The sequence below is a fragment of the Artemia sp. Qi Xiang Cuo genome, chromosome 13 (genome assembly GCF_049724085.1).
Source record: "Artemia sp. Qi Xiang Cuo chromosome 13, ASM4972408v1, whole genome shotgun sequence".
NCBI lineage: Eukaryota > Metazoa > Arthropoda > Branchiopoda > Anostraca > Artemiidae > Artemia > Artemia sp. Qi Xiang Cuo.
In genome coordinates this window covers 40,389,402-40,408,194 of record NC_142806.1, presented here as the reverse complement: position 1 = coordinate 40,408,194, position 18,793 = coordinate 40,389,402, and the positions used below count along the sequence as shown (strand labels likewise).

The following is an 18,793-nucleotide window of genomic DNA, read 5'->3' as shown; positions in this document are numbered from 1 at the left end:
CTAGCTAGACATGCGTTTGAACGCCACTTTAGGAAATCTATGACGATAACAGCTATTTTTGATTGCCCCCCCCCCTAAATGATCATGTCTATTCTCGGAGGATCTAAGGGAAATTTACGGATGTATTACAAAATCAACATGTTGCTAAATTATCTTTTCATTCCCAGAATACCATACTAACAATCCATTCGGTTTTTTCTTTCCTAATGAAGACTAAATTTTTGGTATAGCCCACTCAGTAGATGGCGTAGTCCTACTTGGAATTAAACTGTTAGATTCGCTCTTTTATGCATCTAATTGGGAAAATATTCCGTATTACCTTTTGATTTTGGAAAAGTGAACTAACCATTGGTAAAGCCCATCATTTTTATCCTCGGTAACCTTTCACAAACATTCTTGTTTCGAGGCGATGAAACTAAACAAGTCATATCAGTTTTTGTTAAAACACGGCGTTATGCATATATATTTTACTTCACATTCCCTTTAAGCTATCCCTACAAAAATCTGGAATTTTGTCAAACAATGAGTCCAAGGGATATATTATCCTCGGTACCTTTTAAACTTGAAAATAAAATTACAGTTGTTTATGAAATACTGTACTAAATGAAATATACAGATTTTACATAACTTGAGGACATTAAACAAATTTTAGATGCGAAATTTTAGATGCGGAGGTAATATAATTTTACAAAAATTTACGTCATTACTATTGCAATTTTCGTTGCGTATTACTAGTACTTCACTGGAAACACAAAATCGACGCAGCAAAGCACAATTAGGAACCGAAAACAAAGGCTAATTTATAATGTTCCCAATAGTCTTTCGCCAACCACGAAATCTGTAAATTTTAGCATATAATTATAATTACCTCGAAACTAAGTAAGATCAGTTTCCAGTAAAGCGCTATTTTTTCAGAATTCTACAAATTTAGGGGAATATTCAGAGTCAGTATATTTGTACCAATATTGCAGATATATGCTGCCCAAATTGCGAAGCAATAATTTTTGTTTGGTTTAAGTTTCATCTTCGCTCTTTACTTTCATCAGAAAAACTTTACTTTTTAATTAATTCTTCAGAAAGAAAATGAGTTCTTCACGGTTTTGTTTTTCCTGGGGTGGAATGCTTACATGATTCGGTATCAGTTGAGGATTCCTACTCTCCAGAAGAACGACAACAAGCGGACGGAAGAAAAGAATCGGCCAACGGAAAATTCATTGAGTATGTATGATTCAGGCTATATATTTGTCCATTAGGGAGACATGGGAGCAAAGTTTATCGGTAGGCCTACGCCTCAAGGAATGATTCAAGCAAGTATTTAGAGTTTTTTTTTCAAAATTGTTTGGTGTTTCCATCTGGACAGTAGGAATGCCAAACTGATACTCATGATTTTTAAAGTGGAATCAGCAATCACCCACAACTCCCCTTTGCTAAACACTTAGTACTTGCTTAAATGCATAATGTCGTCGTCAATATTTACACGGAGATTCAACCTTGGGGAAGTAGGCGATTTTTCTTTGGAGTGTGGGATCGGGTTCAAAAATATTGAATATTTTTACCCCCCCTCCCCTCAATTGGTTAGAGTCGTTGCTGGATGGCAGGGTATGCCTATCGTCTCACACAAGAAGATTTTACCGAAAAGAAAAACTGCACTTCTAAGCCAAAAGGCGTTACTCGAACTGTTTGTCATCTTAAAGATGAAATAAGAAGTTAATTGACCTTTTCAGAATTATAGCAAAATTTATAAGAAAAATAATAAGTTTATTGAATGGTTGTTGCAAACGACTGGATTAGAATTCTTGTTCTCGAAATTTAGGTCTTATTGAAATGAAACTTTTGGACATTACCATCGTGTTTTAAGCATAAAAGATATAGGCCTACCCCAAATTTATTTCTTAAAGCATTTTTCGGTACTTGTTAAATATCCAGAACACACTCAAGAAGCTCGCTTTGTTTGATCTGAGTAAACCGGCTTTTCTCTAGCATTCGATTACAATTAGCTTATCCTTTGGCGAAATAAACTACGATGTAGGTATATTTTGGTACTTATGTAATATCTGTAACACAAGCGAAAAGTGAAGTTTGGTTAATGCTAATAAAATGAAATAAAAGAGGATAAAAATATAATAGTTTAGAAACAAATTTCGGCTATAAATTTGCACATCAGGGGGGGGGGGTGAAGCATAGCATATACCAGCATATACTAAATACGTAACCTAACCCAACCTAGGTAGGCTACCTTTTTTTCCCTAAACCCCAAAAAACAATAGTTTAAATATTGTAAACGCAATGACAAACCACGGTTTCCAATCCAATTGTCTATTGAAAGAAACCCGTTTGACTAGCTTCTTAAGCATCTTCCCTATATAATATGGCGCGTGTGTTACAGATAGTACTTAAGTACCTATATTTTAATTACATATTTAATATATAGAGGAGATTGGGTTAGGTATTTAATATAATGCGTTCTCGGTGGCCTGCTTTCCATAATTCTTTGTTGTAGTTTCCATAATTATGTTAGCCAACTAAACTATTATATTTTCATCATATTTTGGTATATATCATTATGATTAAACTAACTTCACTTCTCGAGTGTGTTCTGGATATTTAACAAGTACATTTTTTTCTATCTTAGAGATGTCAAGTGAACTTATCGTAGCCTACCTAAATCTTGGATATAATGGGGAAAAAAGTCGAACCAAAGATAAAAAGGTAAAAAAAAAAACCTACCGACTGTAAGGCTTTAAATATATCCGAATGAGTGAGCAGTATAAAACACAATTAGAATATTCCTATGAGCCAAAGATTTTGGACTTCATCTGGGGAAATAGTCACTCTCTAGCGCTCAATGCAAGAAAACTGTTCGACCAAGTGTCAAGATTTTTCTCACATGCGCTGGCGTTGGAAACAATTCTTAGAGGAAACCTTAGCGCAATATTTCAAGACGGAGCATTCCATTCAATAAACTGAGATAAGATATAGATTTCGTAGACAAATATTTCATACTAACATACTACTCACTAACCAGATTACTTGGCTTTGAACCAAAAACTAAAACTGCTCGTCTATGTTTTTGTAATTCATCATGCTGCTTAGATGCTCATGGCAAAACCCCAACCGGTTTAAAACCACTTGACTTTTAAAAGTACTATGGAGTCACTATTTTCAAAATTTGCATATCTTGTTCAAAACATGTTTTTAAAAACTTGGAACATGAAGTAAAATAAATTGGGTACTTTTCAATTAGCTGGTACCCACGCGAGAAGTCAAGTTTGGTTAATGCTAATAAAATAAAACAAAATATGATGAAAATATAATAGTTTAGAAACAAATTTGGGATATACATTTGCAAATTAGGGGGATGGGGGGGGGGGGTAAAACAATAGCATATATTAAATACGTAACCTAACCTAAGTACCTCTTTCCCCCTAAACCCCAAAGAACAATGGTTTAAATATTGTAAACGTAATGACAAACCACGGTTTGCGATCCAATTTTTTATTGACAGATACCCGTTTGAATAGTTTCCTTTAACAGCTTCCCTGTACAATGTATCGCGTGGGTACCAGCTAATTGACAAGTACCATAAATTTTTTCCACTAATCAATAGTTTGTCTGCCACGTCTAGAGGCGGAACAAGTTGTTGTATTGCCGAGAGCGTTTCCGCTCCCTCATAAAGCAGTTATCATTTTTTTTAAAGCATGTCGATTTTTTTTTCGTGTTGGATTATAGTTTACTGTTGTAACTGTTTTGCTAGTGTAGTTCATCTGTTTCTATATTTTGTCTTTGTTTTTCTATTTATACTCTGTCATTTTCATGTCTTTGCAGGCGGGTTCTCAATCAAATAACTAAATAAGCATGTGTTTTAAACACTATCGACAAAAAAAATACCATAATCAAAATTACTGAAAACAACTAATGAAAGTAGAATGATTGTTTATATCATGACATTAGTTCCTAAAAATCTCAACTTTTTTATTTTTCAGTGCTATAATTACAAGGGATTTTGTTTAAAATTATTTTATTTCAGTGAAGCATTAATAAGGCTCTGGCCTTTAGAAGGTTTAGTAAGCGTTTTAAGCTTAACTCGATTATTCGTTTTAATTTTGTTCGTTCTAGGTTTCATTTATTCATTGATAGTATTTTTTGTTCGTTTTATGTTTGGAGGATTGTTGAGTTTGGATCAACTTCTTTATTGGCAACTTTAAATTAATTTCTGTCCCTTTTATTGCTTAATATTACTAATATTTGTAAAGTTTTTTGGTAAAATTCTAGTTCAAGGGTTTTTTGTTATCTTGGAGTGAGTCATGTGAATAAAACTTTCAGGAGTGAATTCAGGGCCAAAAATGCATCCAGGGAAGCTACTTTTGTACCAAACTACTATGTCTATTTTCTCCTTATTTCTAGGGCTCAGAGGGTTGCATACATGTCAAGTCTACCTATCTGAATCCTGACAAAAATGTTTTACCTTAATTTTTAGTTTTCAATCTATTTTTCATTGACTCTAGTTTTAGAAAAAACAATTCCTATTATTTCAGTAGAATTTTAACCCATATTCAGTAGTTTCTCCTAAATAAAAAAAAGATTTACTGATGTTTAACGCCTCATAAATTGGGATTGAGTCAAGGTTTGAGGCTCAAAACACATTTCTTGTGCCTTATTTGATCAGAAGATGTATTTTGCAAGGTTTTACTCTTACAGCACAAAGATTACTAAAGTTCATCAAAGGTCAGTACCCTATGAAGAGGAAGGAGTAGGGGTAAAGGATTCAACATATCTTTCCATGAGATCATTAAGGCTCGGGGTTCATTCCTAGGAGTTTCATTCACCTGACTCAACCACTTTCCAAAATAACAAACACTCCTACGCTAGCATTTTATCAGTTTTTCTGTTCAGGATTTAAAATTTTGGATGGTATTTTAAACTTTGGAAAATATTTAAATATTCAGACATTGACTATTGAATGTGTTTAAATATATTGCAGAAACAGCGTTCATTACACTAAACTTAAAACCAGTGGCGTAAATTATTCAAAATCCTTAGGGGGGGGGTGGAGCCAATTTTCCAAGTCAAGTGAAAATGATAGTGAAAAATGAGCCATACAGTACCATAAAGGCAAAGGTATACTAAAGAAAACTGATCTGTTTCTGTAAGCGCTTGAATTATGTATTCCCGTCTTAGTTTTGATAAGATTTTTGAAGACACTAAATTTCAGCTGGGGGGAATACACTGAGTCTAGGGGGACAGTTGCTCCCCCCGCCCCATACTAAATTACACCCCTGACCAAAAAAAAATTTCCTTCCTTCCCATCTCTTGTAAATTTTAAGTTATGTTGCATATCGCCTTTTGAACTACTCCAGCCGAATTATTGGCTGAAAATTAAAAAACAATAAATTTACACCCTATTAAAGTGGCTTTCAACTGTAAATAATTTTTAAAAAAACAAAGTTTTTTCGAGCATAAAAGTAAAGCATTTTTAGATTGTTGCTTTATTTATTCTTTTCGGTTAATCTGACGTCATTTGTGAACAATGAGCTATGTTTCATGATTAACTGTTGTTTTACTTCTGTAAAGATGATTTCATGATTATTTTGTAGACATGTTTAAAGTGAAGAGAACTTTCTAGGGTTATGGACGCACACTTGTAGTAGAATTTGTATCACAACTTGAAATCCTCCGTTTTATAGAGAGAAATAACTGGATTTCCAGAGTTCATATTACAGTTGATATGATCCTCATTTCGAGTAATACTAGGTGAGACCAAGATATTACCAGATAAATCAATCCATTATTTTATATGCTGTGTAATAACTTTAAACTTATTATTTTTATGCCTAAGTTTTTAAGATAATTTTAGTTGTATACTGAAAGCACAGTTTATAGAATTAGCAGTATGATCATTCTCTATCTCTCCCATTATAAAAACCCGGACAGGGGTGCGAGTGCTCCGGAGAACGTTTTTGCAGATAGAAACATAGGCGTTATCAGATCTTTTCACGGGTAGACAAGTCAGATTTCTCTTGGACACGAAACAAGTGGAAACCCGCTATTACGAATAATGCACTTGGTAGCCATTTCTCAGTGATTGACGATAACAAACTAATCCGCTAAGGCAGAAACAAGTGGGAGGAGCTTTTTGTTCGCACCGAGACCGAAGACCAGAAATTATCTGCGATAAGCTTACTGTCTATAAACTGTGACTGAAAGTTACTGATATCACAGCTCCTGTAGGACTATGAAAAGCGTTATAGACTAGTTTGTTGTTGTGAGACTACGCATTTAATTTTGACTCCAAAATCAATGTTCTTGTTTTTATACATAACTTTTCCATTTCTGGCACCCTGGAAGGTCTCTGCAACCCTGAATATATTAAAAGATATTACCAAGTGGTTAGTTCGTACTGTTTCAACTCACATTTGTTAGGTGGGCTTTGGAGCGGTAATTGGAGTCCGATCTAGATTTTAACTTAACTCTTTACTTCCCTCGGAAAAGCTTTTTTTTAAATTAATCTATGCTCGTTTTTGATTAAAATTTTATTTAGAAACAACACTGCTATGACCTTTTCTTTTTATACGGAATAATTTCTGTTCGCTTTAAGTTTTAATATTGGTCCTTAGTTTCAGCTGAAAACTTATTTTTTTATATAATTTCTAATCACCTCCAATCTAGGGGAGACAAGACACCTCAAATTAAGGAACTGAACTAAGAAGCCGTACAAGAATTGAAGGAAAAAATAAGTTTAGAGCGGAAAAAAAAAAATCAAAACAGTGTCGTTTCTTTTTGTAAAAAAATTAAATTTAGTCACACTCAAGAAAGTAGCTCCAGGCGAGTAGCTTCGACATAAAAGGTTAACTGAGCGGACAGGTTTGTATATCGACATACTTGAGGAAAATTTTGCTAGCTCAACAAAAATGTGCCTTTAGGCTTGGGGATTTATTTGACATGTCCCTAAATAAAAAGTCACTCAGTACTCAGAAATGAATGGAAATTTCAGAAAAAGATCATTTCTTGGGTAGGTACGATAAATGGGTATTACAAACGAGGTTTGTTTTCATTTCAAAAATTTAGGAGAATTTCAAAAATTCTCTAACAGAACTGTTTTCATTTGTCTCTCTTCCTCTGTGGATGCACAATCTTAAGTATGGAGAGAATATTATGGTAGAATTTTCAAGTAAATAATTTGAATAAGTAAGTATAACAAAAAGTAATCCTTCTTTTCAAATATTAACTAAAAAAACTTTCCAAAAAATAAGTTTTTCAAAGAAAAGTAAAGGCCATTTTAAACTTTAGCTCAGCAGATACAAATACCTGTTAAAATTCAAACTCAACACGACTAGAAATTACAATTAAAGAATAAATGAAACCCAAAACGAACAGAAATTAAATAAACAATCATAGGAAAAACATACAACAAGTAATAATATATATGACTAAATAGATCTTAAAGCGAGTAATGCTTAGATTGAATATGAAAATCAAGCTTAAAACGAAAAAGAATATTTTGCTATTGAAGTATAAATGAAACTCAAAACGAAAAAAAATTAAAAAAACAATTAATGCAAACAAACATGCAATAGATATTAATGTAAATGAATAAATAAACCATAAAACGAGTGAAGCTAAAATTGAATATGCAGATCAAGCTTGAAACGAACAAAAATCACTACAAATAAGAGTTTGGGTATCGCCTCCTTTTCAAACTGTAAAGGTCTAAAACCTACTGCCTCATTGGTGCTTTACTGAAAACCAATTTTATTACAAATATTTTCTTTTGTACTTAATATTGAATATAAACATTAAAATTATAGTAAAATTTTGAACTGATGAGCTCCCAGCAATTAATATCATTATAAATCAAATATTCAGTTTAATTTATTAGTTCTTTCTAAAGTTATTCAAGACGAATATAGTTTAACTACAAACAAGAGTTTGGATACTGCCCCCTTCCTTCTGTAAATAAAAACCAAGAACCTACTGCGTCATTGGCGCCTCACTGAAAACGAATTATATTACAAATATTTTATTTTCCAGTTCTTACAGCATTGAAAATAAAAATAAAATTAGAGTGAAATAAATTCTTGAACTGATGGATCTTTCAACAGCTAATCATTACAAATCAAATATTCAATTTGATGTTGTTTATCAAACAGTTCTTGGTAACGAACTGTAAGTAAGGAGCGACCCGGCTCAATAGTAACCGGAACTCTAAAAACCGGAATTTTGATATCAACAGATACGGCAATAGTATCAGATTTTTATGCTGATTTCAAATATATAAGTTTCATCACGTTTAATCTCACCCATCCAAAGTTAAGCGCCTGAGAAAACTTAGCCTTATTTCCGACAAAAGAGGGGAACACCCCCAAAAAGTCAGAGAACTTTAATGAAAATCACACCATCGGATTCAGCGTATCAGAAAACCCCGCTGCGGAAGTTTCAAGATCCAATCCGCAAAAATGTTGAATTTTGTATTTTTGTCAGTAGAAAGATCACGGATGCGTGTTTATTTGTTTTTTTTATTGTTTTTTTTTTCCCAGGGGTGATCGTATCGATCCAGTGGTCTTAGAATATCGTTAGAGGGATTACTCAAACGAAAATTGAAAGTTCTAGTTCCCATGTTAAGTGACCAAAAAATTGGAGGGCAACTTGGCCCCCTCCCACGCTCATTTTTTTCCCAAAGTCACCCAATCAAAATTTTAAGATATCCATTTGTTCAGCATAGTCGAAAATCTAATAAATATGTCTTTGAGGGTGACTTAATACCCCGCAGTTCCCGGGGGAAGGGCTGGAAGTTATGAACTTTGCCCGTTTTTTGCATATAGTATTGGTTAATGGGAAGTATAAAGACGTTTCAGGAGGGATTTTTTTCTGATGGGGGGGGTGTCGGAGGAGGGGGTTACGGGAGAGGATCCTACCATGGACTAGTTTTTTCAACTGAAAGTAAAGGGCAACATTGAAAATTAAAAAGAAAATTATTGCGTAAATAAGGGGGTTTGCCCCCTACTCAATACCTCACTCTTTACGTTAAATTTTTTTTAGTACTTTCAAAAAAGGTCTCTATTGTAATTAACCAGCCTTTGTGATGTAGAGGTTTGTGATTCATACAAAATTCGAACTTTAGCGTAAAGAGCAAGGTATCGACTAGGGGTCAAACTCCCAAATATACGTAATAAAACATACGAATATAAAAGTTCGTTACGTAAGTTAATTCGTAAGTTACGTCAGAACAAAATTTCGAGAAAGCCATTTAGCCAAAAAAGTAAAATTAATATATAAATTTTGTTTTAGTTGTTCATTTACGTTGGGCCAAAATCAAAGCTGCATTAATTCAAAAACGTTCAGAAATTTAATAAAAAAAACAAGTTTTTTTAATTGAAAGTAAGGAGCGACATTAAAACTTAAAACGAACAGAAATGAATCCGTATATGAAAGGGACTGTCCCAATACCTCGCTCTTTACGCTAAAGTTTGAATCTGTCACACAACTCTATTTTTCAAAACGATAAAAAACCTTAGCGTAAAGAGCGAGGTATTTTGGAAGGGACAGCCCCTTTCATATACGGAATAATTTCTGTTTGTTTTAAGTTTTAATGTCGCTCCTTACTTTCAGTTAAAAAAAACTTGTTTTTTTTTATTTAATTACTTTCCAAGACGGTTCAAGACACATATAGTTTCAGTAAAGCGCCAATGACGCAGTAGGCTTTAGACTTTTACAGTGAGAGAAGGAGGCGATACCTGAACTCTTTTTTGTAGCGATTGTGGTTAGTTTCAGACATGATTTGCATGTTAACCGTAAGTTGCGCTCGTTTTAAGATTCATTTATTCAGTTACATTAATATCTATTGTATGTTTGTTTGCATTGATTGTTTGTATAATTTCTGTTCGTTTTAAGTTTCATTTATACTTCAATAGTATTTTTTTCGTTCTAAGCTTGCTTTCATATTCAATCTAAGCATTACTCACTTTAAGATCTATTTAGTCATATATATTATTACTTGTTGCATGTTTTTTGCTATGATTGTTTATTTAATTTCTTTTCATTTTGGGTTTAATTTATTCTTTAATAGTAATTTTTGGTGGTTTTGAATTTTAATTCTAAAAATTATTTGTATCTGTTGAGTTTAAGTTTAAAATGGCCTTTAATTTTAATTTAGAAAATTTTGTTTGGAGTTTTTTTTTTATTAACTTTTGTTCGTTTTTGATTCCAAAAAGTTTCAAGTTTTAGAAAATTCTATATTTCAAAATCAAACTTAAAAAAAAATCAAATCTTTATCAAAGTATCAAAACTGATATCAAAGTAACAATATCAAAGTGAAAAAAGTTCGCCCCCTTTGAAGTTTATACGACGACCCCTTCTATATTAAGTGCGCCTGGGAAAAAATAAATGGAGTGTGAGGGGAGGCTAGCTGCCCTCCGATCACTTTTTACTCCGATCACGGGCCCTGGGGGGAGGGGGAGGGTGCGTCGACACAGGAGTTTTTCTTATCTGACCTTTGAACAATTTATAATGAAATGGCTATTTTAAAAATTTTATCGGATAGGCTTGGGGGAAAAAGGGTGTGTGAGGGGGAGAGGGCTAGTTCCCCTCGGATATCTTTTAACTCTTGAAAAGGGAATTAGAACTTTCAATTTTCAATCAAATGAACCCTCTATGAAGTTTATGCGAGCATCCCTTTCATAAGAACCATACACGTTCCTAGGACAAATCTTACAATACCTACCCCCCGGGCCCTGGGGGGTTGTGCTGACACCGGAGTTTTTGTTATCTAATTTGTGAGCAATTTTTAAAAAACTGGCTTTCCCAAAATTGTAGCGGATGGGTTTGGGGAAAAAAGGGCGTGGGGGGGGCTAGTTGCCCTTAAATGTCTTGACTCCTAAAAAGTGAACTAGAGCTTACAATTTCCAATCAAACGAGCCCTTTATGAAGTTTATACGAGCATCCCTTTCATAAAAACCATACATGCCCTTAGGGAATAACTTAGAACACCTTCCCCCGGGCCCGGGGGGGTTGTATTGACACTGGAGTTTTTCTTATCCAACCTTTGAACTTTTTTTTTAACAAAATGTCTATCTCAAAATTTTCATCAGATGGCTTTGGAAAAAGAAGGCGTGGAGGGAAGGGGGCTGGTTTCCCTCGGATCTCTTTTGACAATTAAAAAGTGAACTCGAACTTTTAATTTCCAATCAAATGAGCCCTCTCTGAAGTTCATACGATCATCCCTTTCAAAAGAGCCATATATGCCACAGGGCATAACTTATAGCGTCTGCCCCCGGGCCTGGGGGGTTGTGTCGGCACCTGAGTTTTTGTTATCTGACTTTTGAAAATTTTTTAACTTAATGGCTATCTCAAATTTGGTATCGGATACATCCGGGAAAAAGGGCTGTGAGGAGGGGGGCTAGTAGCCCTCCAATCTCTTTTGACTCCCAAAAACTGAATTAGAACTTTCAATTTCCAATCAAATGAGTCCTCTCTGAAGTTTGTACGAGCATCCCTTCCATAAGAACCATATAATCCACCAGGGCACAACTTACAACGCCTGCCCTCGGGCCCTGAGGGGCTGTGACGACCCAGGAGTTTTCGCTATATGGTCTTTGAACTATTTTTAAATAAATGGCTATCTTAAAGTTCTTATCGGCTGGGTTTGAGAAATAAGGGCGTGGTGGGGGGGAGGCTAGATGCCCGCTAACATCTTTCGAATCCTAAAAAATTAACTAGAGCTTTCAATTTCCAATCAAATGAGCCCTCTTTAAAGTTTATACGAACATCCCTTCCATAAGAACCATGTATGCCCACAGGGCATAACTTATAACACCTGCCCCCTGGCGCTGGGGGTTGTGTCGACACCGGAGTTTTTGTTGTATGATCTTTGAACTATTTTTAACAAAATAGCTATCTCAAAATTTGAATCGAATGCATTTGGGGAAAATGAGCATGGGGGGGGGCTGGTTACCCTTCGATATCTTATGACGTTAAAAAGTGAACTAGAACTTTCAATTTCCAATCAAATGAGCCCTCTGTAGTTTATAAGAGTATTCCCTCCTTAAAAACCTTATATGCCTCCCGGGGTATAATTTATAACCCTTGCCCTTAAGACTGTGGGGGAAGTTTCCTGCTCAAAGATACAATTTCCAGAACTTTCAACTGCGTTGAACAAAATAGCTATCTCAAAATTTTGATTGGATGTGTTTGGGGAAATGGTGGGCGTGGAAGGGGTGTTAGTTGCCTTCCAATCACTTTTGACCATTAAAAAAGGCACTAGCCATTTAAATTTCCAATCGAATGAGCCCTTTTTGAAGTTTCTACGACAACGCTTCCTATAACAAAAAACTTATATGCCCTCAGGGCATAAATTACAACCCTTGCCCTGAGGGCTGTGAAGGGGTTGTCATCCTAAAAGACCTAATTCTCTGAATATTTAACTACGTGGAATAAAATGGCTATCTCATAATTTTTATTGGATGTGTTTGGGGAAAAGGTTGCCGTGAGAGGGGGGTTAAAAAACCCTCCAATAACTTTCGACTATTGAAAAGGGCACTAGCCCATTGAATTTCCAATCGAATGAGTCCTTTTTGAAGTTACTACGACAAAGCTTTCTACAAAAACCTTATATGCCCCCAAGGCATAGCTTAAAACCCTTGCCCTGAGGGCTGTGGGGGAGTGTCCTCCTCAAAAACATAATTTCTATCTAGAAATCTACGCTGAACAAAATGGCTATCTCAAAATTTTGATTGGATGTGTTTAGGGAACTGGTGGGCGTGAAAGGGGTGTTAGTTGCCTTCCAATCACTTTTGACCCTTAAAAAGGGCAGTAGAACTCTCGATTTCCAATCGAATGAGCCCCCTTTGAAGTTTCTACGACGACCCCTTCCCTAAGAAGTGCCTCTGGGAAAAAAAAATAAATATATAAACAATAAAACATTGGAGCCGTATGGCCTTTACTATAGGCAACGCTATAGCGTTGCCTCTGAACAACATTGAGTGGTTCCAGAACCACATGCCTACACTTCTCCAACCACTTAGTTGCAAGAGGTTAGGGTCAGGAGCCTAATTTGCTATGGGGCAGAGGGAGCAACATTCACTCCCAGACCTCAATTTCCCCCCTCCCAGCTGAAATTTAGTTTCTCCAAAAATGTTGTCAATACTAAGACAAGCCTGCATAATTCAAGCATCCACTGAAACAGGTCAGTTTCCTTTAGTACATCTTTACCTTTTTTATTACTATATGGCTAGTTTTTCAGTTTTCTCTGTCATTTTCATTTAATTTAGGAAAATTGGCTCCAACTTTGACCCTCCCCCCCCACAGGATTTTGACAAAATTGGTCCTCTGGATGGATGGATGGTCAGGATGAAAATTGGATGGTTGGGCCTCTTCCTCACAAAATAAATATTCCTGCACATTCAAAGTATAACAAATCTTTTTAATCATCTTTCCCTGTTACTCTATCACTGTTTAGCCCAATCTCAAAATGGTCTGCCCATCTCTATTTAACTGCTTCCATATCACTAGTTGCGGTCCCGTTTCCCATTTTTAACTGAGACAAGTCCAGATTGATTATTCCTCTTAATTTATTAACATGCCAGTACAATATTTTGCTTTTATGCCGTCTTCATACAATCTTTCACAGTATCAGCGACTAACTCGTCCCTCCACACCTGCTTAATTCATATTTTAATTCTTTTTCCGCTTTTGTACATTCCTCTTTTTCAGACAGTTTATCACTTAAATGATTCTTTTGCAAACCCCTCCTCCTCTCTAGATACATAAAAAAGCAGTCTTATGGTTTCTGTAGTTTCTGTTTCTGAAGTTTCAGGGTTTTTTTCTTGTTTCCAACGCCCCAATGATATTACAGAAGCGAAAAATGTAAGTGGCAAGATATCGGTTTGAAAAGCTTGCGTGAACGCTATTTTGTTCCCAACAATTATCCACAAATGGAATGGCCTTGTATCTTATGCCAGGTTCCTATTGTAAATAGAAAAACTGCTCGTCCAAGCTTCCATCTTCTTTAGTTTCAAAAATTGTGCCATAAACCTACTCTGATTGGTTCATGCTGGAGGGTTAAACATTGTTTAACGCAAGAAATAACAAAATTCTGGTACTTGCAACTGTGACGCGTGGCTCACAGTTAATGCAAACTATATGGGGCTTTGGCATTGAAGGTCTAATTTTATTCGCTATTCTCTACATTGCTCGCCACACATTCTGTACAAAACAGACTAGGAGCATTTATGTTTAACTAAAAATCGTAAAGATGGGAAGCACTTCGTTCATATCAAGGAGGCACACTTGTGCCTCTATAAAGAGGCGACCCACCACAATGTTAAGTGATTTCAGGTCCTAGAGGTCGCAGAGAGACGGCGGTAATTGCATTTTGTAGCCCAAGCTCAAACTAAGAAACTTGCAAAATTTCATCCTCCTCCGACTTTATCTTCATGGGGTAAACTGGGCCGGAAGTTTGGACCCTCCCACCACAGCCCCCTTTAACGTTGTCCGATTGGGCTGAAATTTAGAGGTTAAGCTTTCCTAGGGCCCGGGAGCTTATCCTCGAAATTTCAGCTCAATCCGATCACTCCTTCCCTGTTTTCAAAAAACCAAATATAGCCACTTAAAATTCATCTCTTTTTTTTTTGTTAGCCACGCCTACAGGCCCCAGTTGGCACCGGATCCGGTTGAATGAGGACTCATTCGAAGCAGAATTCGACCTGTTAGGGCCTTTTGATATTTTCAGACCGAAAAAATTATCCCCCGAATTTACATTTACGAAAAACCTCGTTTTCCTATATTAGCCCATGTTAATTTTTCCCTCCACAACCCCCCTTTAACGTTGTCTGATCGGGCTGAAATTTAGAGGATAAGCTTTCCTGGGGCCTGGGAGCTTATCGTCGAAATTTCAGCTCAATCTGATCACTCCTTCCCTGTTTTCCAAAAACCACATATCAAGATTTTTGGGAATTTGCTTGCGTCGAAAATACCTTCTATTTGCTAAACAACAATTACTATTGTGTTTGTATAGTCCAGCGGCTGAGACTTCAGACTTTCAGGCGGAAAACTCGGGTTCGATTCACCATCAGAGCAACTTTTTTATATACTTTGAAAAGAAACTCAGTTTCTTTTTTAAATTATTTGAAAAAAATTACGTTTTCTAAAGAGTTAAAGAGGCTGAGTTACAAGGTCGACCCTTAAAACGTACAGGGATTAGGAGGCACAGTTGGGGGGCTGTTAAAGAGGCTGAGTCACAAGTTCGAACCTTAAAACGTACAGGGATTAGGAGGCACCCTGTACGACGTGATTTGAGTATTCAGGAATTAAAAGCCTTAACACAAGAATGTTCAAGAGCGGGGGTTTGGGGGGCGGAAGCCCCCCAACTTTAACTCCTGACACGATCAGCTAACAGTTAGTCAAGCAATAATAAGTAATAAACTGTACAAAAACGTGCAGAAATTATTTGAAAAAAACTACGTTTTCTAAAGAGTTAAAGAGGCTGAGTTACAAGGTCGAACCTTAAAACGTACAGGGATTAGGAGGCACAGTTGGGGGGCTGCCGCCCCCAAACCCCCGCTTTCGCAGCCTTTAAATATAAAAAAAAATTTCTTTAAACTGAAAGTAAGAATGTTCAAGAATGTTCTAACATAAGAATGTTCAAGAGCGGGGGGTTTGGGGGCGGCAGCCCCCCAACTTTAACTCCTGACACGATCAGCTAACAGTTAGTCAAGCAATAATAAGTAATAAACTGTACAAAAACGTGCAGAAATTATTTGAAAAAAACTACGTTTTCTAAAGAGTTAAAGAGGCTGAGTTACAAGGTCGAACCTTAAAACGTACAGGGATTAGGAGGCACAGTTGGGGGCTGCCGCCCCCAAACCCCGCTTTCGCAGCCTTTAAATATAAAAAATTTCTTTAAACTGAAAGTAAGGAGCGACATTAAAACTTAAAAAGAACAGAAATTATTCCGTATATGAAAGAGGCTGTGCCCTCCTCAACGCCTCGCTCTTTACGCTAAAGTTTTTATTGTTTAAAAAAAGAGTTGTGAGAAAGTCAAACTTTAGCGTAAAGAGCGAGGCGTTGAGGAGGGCACAGCCTCTTTCATATACGGAATAATTTCTGTTCGTTTTAAGTTTTAATGTCGCTCCTTACTTTCAGTTTAAAGAATTTTTTTTTATATTTAAAGGCTGCGAAAGCGGGGGTTCGGGGGGCGGCAGCCCCCCCAACTGCGCCTCCTAATCCCTGTACGTTTTAATGTTTGACCTTGTAACTCAGCCTCTTTAATTCTTTAGAAAACGTAGTTTTTTTCAAATAATCTACACGATAGGACAGTGGAAGGAATCCATATCTATGGATTGTCTGAACGCTCTTTCTCCTTCCGAAAGCATTGGCATTTTGGCTTAGAATTGTATTTCGCTTTTATTGTATTTTATATCCTCTAAGAAATTGTAGCTACATGGACTTCTGACTTTATTTGTAATTATTCCTCCTTCAGGCGAAAACAAGGGTTTCTTTGGGGCATTAGATAGTTCACTCATTGTCGTGCTTATTACTAAACCTTACACTAATTCATTATATGTCCAATCTTCTGGTTCTTTGACTGTGGTCAGTAATTTACTTAGCCATGTGGAGCCAGCGGAACCTAATACTACTTGATTGCTTTATGCAACTGCTTGTTTAGGTTCAACGAGTGATGATGCTATTTGGGTTTAGACAGCTTTGATTTCAAGGTGAAGGGTATTTTGGAAATGGTGGGCAATAAAAAAGGCAAAAGGTGTGATTAAAACCGCAATTTTGGAGACTACTGGTTTAAGAAAGGCGTGTTTCTACTGTGGTATTAAGAATTGTGTGTAAGAAATATTGACGAATTTCTACATTTTCCCTTGATTTGGGAAAAATTGGCTCCAATCTTGCCCCCCCCCCCAGGATTTTGACGAAATGACGCCCCTGACATTGTTCTCAATATACGGTACCCCACTCTATAGTATTCTCTAAGTCTACACTACTTTTTAGACAAAAACCATACTGAAAGCATTCCGGTTTAGAAAAGACCGTTTTAAAAACATCTTGAATGAACCTAATTTATAATTTTTCTCTAATGTTTCATCAAGAGCTAATATTGACTTATTTCAATAGTCTTACATCATTGTAACGTGGGTTTGAATTGGTGGCTTTCTTTGTTTCTGTTTTACTTTCCCGGTTGGATTTTAAATATAAGTAATTTATCATTTGGCAAATTTACTGCATATAAAGTATACATGGTTCTGGTTTTGATTTTCAGACAACGCGTCAAAGATCAGTCTATTGTGATGAGAAAATGGTGATTTGACTGAGCAGTGACGAAGTTAGTGTACCTATTTGTCAATGATCCTAGCTTATCAGTAAAATATTCACGAGGCGTGTCTAGGTTTGAATGTTTTCAGGTATTTAAGCTGAGTTATATAAAGCTGGGGCCAGTGGGCAACCAGAACTTTTTAGAGTGACGTGTAACGGCTCATTGAAAGCTATTGCTCATATCTACGTGATGTTTATCAATTCTACCATCCGTAAGTGTGAGATAGCACTAAAAACAATACTTTTGATGTCACTTCTTAAGTAGAAAAGCTTGGAAGTATAAAACGAAATCATCATTGTAATAATTATGGTCCAAAACCTGTAACTGGAGGTTTGCAAGAACACCTCTCTTATGTTCCTCCTCCAAGTCCCATTAATAAGCCACGCAATTAAGGTATAAGCACTAATATATCAAATCACATTATTAGAGATATGGTCCTGTTGGTAAAGCGTTTGACTTCGAAATAGAGTGTCTTGCGTTTGATTCCTGCTTGAGTGGGTTTTTTTTTCAATTATGGTTTTCTCCCTTCTATACGATCATTTTCAGATAATTTCACTGTTTTTATAAATGTGTTACCCTCATTTTTTAAAGGTTGTCCCGGGAAGGTATTTTCTCAAGCATTTTGATTCAAAAGAGAATAGAGGTCATCCAGTTCATGGTTTACAACCACATTCTGAGTAGAGCACTAATTCCATACCTCAACGAATGACGTAATTTTATCAAAATCCTGTGGAGGGGGTGGGGGAGGGGGTCAAATTTGGAGCCAATTTTCCCAAATCAAGTGAAAATGACAGAGAAAACTGAAAAACTAGCCGTATAGCAATAAAAAAGGTAAAGATGTACTAAAAAAAACTGAACTGTTTCAGCGGATGCTTGAATTATGCAGGCTTATCTTAGTTTCGACAACATTTTTGGAGAAACTAAATTTCAGCTGGGAGGGGAGAAACTGAGGTCTGGTAGTGAAAGTTACCCCCTCTGCCCCATAGCAAATTAGGCTCCTGACCCCATCCTCTTGCAGCTAAGTGGTTGGAGAAGTGTAGGCATGTGGTTCTGGAACCACTCATAAACGTTAAATGCCCTTGAAGCCATTGAATGGGCAAGCCTGACTCTAATGGGCTTCAAAGCAGTAAGAGGATTTTTTTTTTATCTTTCCAGCCATTACCCAATTGGACTCATTATTCCTCTTTGGCCAGCCTAAAACTTATAAAAGCTACCAGGGAAAGCCTCTCAAATGCTCAAAATGTTTAAAGCTTGGGCACACATCTAAGAACTGTACTACCTCTGACCTAAGGTGCCCTAATTGTCTTGGAAACCACCCTCTTCCTGCTGAAATAAGATGCAGTACAATCGCTAAAGGCACCAGAAGTGAAGGTAGACATCAATCCACTGACTGTAGACTATGCCAAAAATATATTCAACGTACCAAAGTTCTGAGAAAGGCCCATCAAGAAAATATTCCTGTCCCAGTTGCTGCAATTGAGC

The 18,793-nt window shown here is 36.3% G+C and overlaps 1 protein-coding gene across 3 annotated transcripts in view; it reads right to left on the bottom strand.

Moving 5' to 3' along the window:
* The window catches only part of Prosap (SH3 and multiple ankyrin repeat domains prosap), a 246,863-nt gene that overhangs the window by 180,472 nt on the left and 47,598 nt on the right, over positions 1 to 18,793 (bottom strand). The window contains exon 1 of one of the 3 annotated variants that reach the window (XM_089099469.1): positions 2,728 to 3,025. The exons of the other annotated variants lie outside the window; for them this stretch is intronic. The gene's annotated coding sequence lies outside the window, so the exon portion shown is untranslated. Of the gene's footprint in view, positions 1 to 2,727; positions 3,026 to 18,793 lie in introns of those variants that run through there. 3 annotated transcript variants of the gene reach the window in all.